This window comes from Thunnus albacares, chromosome 16, assembly GCF_914725855.1.
Source record: "Thunnus albacares chromosome 16, fThuAlb1.1, whole genome shotgun sequence".
Lineage (NCBI taxonomy): Eukaryota > Metazoa > Chordata > Actinopteri > Scombriformes > Scombridae > Thunnus > Thunnus albacares.
In genome coordinates, this window is record NC_058121.1 from 17,636,130 (window position 1) to 17,641,174 (window position 5,045).

General features: G+C 41.1%; 1 long non-coding RNA gene across 1 annotated transcript; it reads left to right on the forward strand.

Moving 5' to 3' along the window:
- The first annotated feature begins 2,687 nt into the window (after window positions 1-2,687).
- Window positions 2,688-3,935, forward strand: LOC122965540. Its single transcript, XR_006398246.1, has 3 exons — window positions 2,688-2,898; window positions 2,972-3,311; window positions 3,657-3,935. It is a non-coding gene; the product is annotated as an uncharacterized LOC122965540 (long non-coding RNA).
- The last annotated feature ends 1,110 nt before the right edge of the window (window positions 3,936-5,045 follow it).

A 5,045-nucleotide genomic window follows, 5' to 3' on the forward strand; every position in this document is an offset into this window, starting at 1 on the left:
CTGTGGAGGACATATTATTGCTTGCCTTTTAACTTTTTGAATACAATACTGCACATAAGAACAATGTTTCAACCCAACACAGGTCCTCCCTAAAGGGTTAGGGTTGAAGCGTTGCTAATAAAAGCTTAAGGGATCTCTGATTCCAGTAGGTGGGCACTTTTTTGGATGTATTCACATTTTTCTATTTTTTTTTGCTATGCAGCACCTACAGTAACAATACTGAGGTTTTGTGTTCTAAACACTGTTCTCACCCTTCAACTTTTGCCTCTTACTGTTGCTGTCCATGGTGCTGAACCTGCAAGATCACCAGGACTGGTGTCGTTTCTCTTTCTCAAAATTTCAATAGCACATTCCAACACAGTATGCACATACCTATTTTCCTATAATAACAGTGGCATGGGGTTATGTTTTTTCTTCTTTTTTTTTTAAACGTATATATGTCAGCATTTAACAATATAATCATAATAAACCTAACCTATTATTTTCTTACTGACTGACTGAATCAGGTTGGGGGCTTGAAGGGTGAATGTGTAATGGGGGAGAGAGGAACAGAGAGGGGGGCAGTGAGTGGGTATGGAGCAACAAGAAAGAAAGAAAGAAAGAAAGAAAGAAAGAAAGAATCTACATAGAAATGAAGGGATAAAAGCTGTTAAACTCTCTGCTCTTCCCATGACTAAGCATAACTTTGAAGATGATGTTGCTGATCTCACATTCAGAATAAAATGGTCTCACTATTACTTGAAAAGACTTGATAGAGTGAGATTTTGGTTTAGGAAGAAGAGACAGTTAGTTACAAAAAGGGTTGTGAAGCTGCACAGCGAGGGATCATTTAGGATAAATTGTGTTTATAACGACTTTTAGCTCACATTTGAAAGAGCAGAGTATTCATTTTATAAAGCAATGAGCTTTAATTAGCACAAAATGATTGGATGTATTTGCTACACCCTATCACACTGGAAAATATTAACAAAAATAAATTAGTGGGATAAAGCAGCTTTATAAGCAGAGCTCAAAACAACCCAACAACTAAAGATAAATTTCAATTTCTTTGGTTAACAGCAAAAACAGGTATAATCAGTCTAGTACTTTTTTGGTTTCTCTATGGCTTTTGTTGTTGGCACTCAAAATACATAAAATACATACATGACCCTGAGGTGCAAGCATTGTGCTTATGAAACTATTTACTTTGTAGCTTTGCACCTGCATCTGATTGAAAAGAAAGAAAGAAATAGAGCTTGCTATATCAAATTGTTCCAGATTGGAAACACAATCATCAGTTACTTGACATCAGTTACTAATTGCATTTTCTTGCTGTTACGATCAAAATAGAATGTGCATCACTGTGTGCATACATTAAGGCTAAATTACCATCACCACCGCGGTAGCTCATCACCAGGTAAAGTGTTAATTACAGGAGAATGAAAGAAGCACTCCCAGGAGGCCCTGCTGAATGGAATTTCATGGAGCAAATTAGTGGGCTAGATATGGGATTCATTTTCTCTCTCTCTCCCCCTCTTTGACACACACGCACACACACACTTTCTGTGTCCATGTGTCTGTGCCCATATGTGCCCACATGTCTGTCCTTGCATTCGCAGCTGTCACAAAGCTTCGGTTTCACCCCAGTTGACCCTTTGCTTTCAGGCCATTGTGTGCTCCCTTTCAATTTCAGTCCGCCCTGCAGTGGATACAAGCCACTTTGGAAAGTGCTGAGTATATTGAACTTTTCTGCATGGCTACCAAGGAAGAAAAATCAGCTTATCAGAAAAGCTCTCTGGGGCTTCTAGACAGACAGAGACATGGATTGGTCAATTTACACCTTGAGAAGGTGTTTCACACTCTTGTTGTGCGGTTGTCTCTCCAGGGTATCTGCAGTGTGAGCATTTTCTGAAGCTAAACTGCCCTATTAAAAATAATATGGATTAGTCATTACAATTTCACATTAATCACAGGACATACAGGCTCTACAGAATAAAGGGATGACAGATGCCTCTGTTATACTTGATAATCTCATCTTTTTGCTCATCTAAATATGTTCTTTGTTAATGTCCGTCTGTCAGTTAGTGGACTGTCATTTGGTTGGGATGTTAGTTGGTCCACCATTTTGTTCCAGACTGACATATTTCAACAACTATTGGGTGGAGTGCATGAAATTTGGTACAGATATCCACCAGAGGATGAATCCTAATGATGTTGTTGATACCCTGACTTTTCATTTAGAGCCACCAGAAGGTCAAACCTTTCACTTATCCAGTGAAATATCTCAACATCCACTAGAGACATTAGCACACATTTTGGTACAAATATACCTTGTTCCCAGACAGTGTATCCTATCCAACTGTAGGATGGATTGCAATGAAATATGGTAAACATTCATGTTCCCTTCAGGGTGAATCTTGATAACTTTTGTGATACTCAAGATCGATTTTCCTCGAGTGTAATCATCAGGTAACATTTTTGATTTGTCCAATATTTTGGTTAATGACTAAATACCAGCAAAACTAATGGCATCCTCAGCTGTACTTTGTGTTTAGTACTAATTAACATGTTACCATTCTACCATGCCCAACTAAGAAAAATAGGTAAGTAGCTAAATAGCTAACATCATCGTAAACATTTTACATGTGTAGCATATAGAGGGCGCTGTTTATAATTGATTCTACCTGGTGGCGGTCATTGGTTCAGCTTTATATAAAGGTGGCGGTCTTCCCCTGCCTCTTCCTCTTGCGCTGCCCCATCGCGTCACTTCCGGCCCGGGAGTTTTGGTCTGTCAAAGCAGCACTGAGTGTGCCTCGCTCCATGGTTTTGCCTGGCTGCAGTTGTTTCGGGTAAATGCTGGTAGCCGTGCGGGTTTCTCTCTCTCCTCACTCTCCTGTGCCTGTGTTGGACGCTCTAAAGGTAGGTTGCTTCTCTCCTGCACTCCCTTAATTCTATCGTTTAGCGTAGCAACACTGACTTTGTTTTATGTTAGGGAACCCTCATTAGCTGGCCGAGTCCACCGGTGGTGTAGACGGATGTCACCACCAGCTGATTGGAGCTGCTGCTGTTTTGTCTCCGGCCCTTTTGTCTCCTTTTGTCTCCTGCTGTTTCGGCTGCTTGCTGTGTCTCCGCTGCTGCTCTGTGTGCTCAGTGTGCACCTGCTGCTGCTGTGCTGTTACCACTTTGTTTGGTCCCTGACTGTCTCTCGGCTGGTTGGCTGCCTCTCTCTCCCTCTGTCGCCGTGCTTGCTGCTGTTTGCTGGGGGCTTCCACGGTGGCGCTGTTAGGGTGGTGGTAGGCCGCCTTGCCGTTGACTCTAAACACCTGAGCTGTGTGTGGGACTAACTCTTTTTAACGTTATTTATTGTGTGAATGTATCGAGTTACTCTTGTGTTTAGTATGAATTATTCTTTTGTTTAGTTTGAGTTATTCTTTTGTTTAGTTTGAGTTACTCTTTTGTTTATCTTGGTTAATTAATTTGGTTTAGCCACCCCTGGTTTCTTTATTTTCTGGTTTTGATTAATTCTATACCTTTTTTCTATTTGTTTGGGGCTAAGGTATTCTGTTGTTGCATTATTGATTTCAGTTTATTTAGTTTGGGTGCATTTATTGTAATTAGCCATTTTTCTCATTTCGTATTACTTTTTGTGGTAACTTTGTGTTCTTATTCCCTTTCAGTGGCTGCAGGCCGGTGGTGGTGTTGGTGACCTGGGTGGTGGTGACCATCCCTTTTGTGTGCAGTGTATTCCCTGAAATTGTGGGTGATTTTCACAATGTGTGTGTGTTAGTTTTACTGTTTTGTTTTTTTTTGTTTGTTTGTTTGCTTTGTTTGGTAGATCCCCATCCCTCACTAACACCTGTCCCAACAGTAAGCCTCAGCCCCTGATTTAGTTTTTCCCTTTTTATTTCCCCCTTCCGGTATGAATGTGTTGTCATTTTAAATTGTGTTGATAATAAAGTGTACTATTTTGTAAGTATCTGGAACTACGTTTTCTCTTGCCTCCAGTAAACAAATCTGTGTCCTATTGATAATAGTGATAAATAATTCTTTGGGTGAAATTCCCAAAGTGGCGTTGTCTGGCAACTTAACTGATATTGTGTTAGTGTAACTCCGTTGACTGCTGCAGCAACACATGCTAATATGTAAGCATTGATATTGTGGGCATGTTAGCATGCTGATGTTAGCTTTTAACTCAAAGCGCTCCTGTGCCTGAGTACAGCCTCACAGACCTGCTAGCATAGATGTACAAACTTTTTAAACTCATTTTAATATTTGCAAGAGTTTGTCCTCCACTATACGAAAAGTTAAGGTTATTTTTCGTTGTTTCTTTACCACATGTACAACACTATAACCAATAATAAAATTAAATGTATACTTTGCAGGATGTTTCCTAAAAATCAGTGTATAGACTCATACAAAAATATTCCCTCTCAGTCATTATTTATGACCCACTAGAAGTGTGTGGTATATTTATCTGCAGAAACCCCCTGCCTGTATTTTCTTATTATTTTGCTGTGTTCAGTACACTTCTGGGCATCAACCTTTGGGCAGTGGATGTGTAGCCTCCAACCAATAACAGCACACAGGGTCTGAGGTCAGAAGTCATAGTGTAGCGACCAAGTGACATTGCTGTCTCTATCTCTCTCCTCTGCTCCACTCTGCTCTCTGTCTCTGTATCTTGGATGTATAAAGAGCTGCAGGTCTGTGTGTCTGCTTGACCGAGGGCGGGGCTGAGCTACACACACACAGAGCAGAGAGGCCACAGCGGACAGGATTAAGCTCAGTATTCACACAAAATCCTGCAATGCTGCACCTTCTCGCAGGGTTGAGCAGATGTGCGGGCGTGTTTATTTGTGCTTTAGAATGTAACTGCCATGAAACAATCAGAACATAACATTTTTATTTCTCTGATTCACCTGCGCTGCACGCTCTCTTCATTCACTCTGTAGCTCGCTCGACTACTGCTGCTCTCTCTCTCTCTCTCTCTCTCTCTCTCTCTCTCTCACTGCTCTCAGCTCGCTCTGGTTGAGCCGGGGAGGAGGGGCCAACTTTGAATGCTGTGTTTA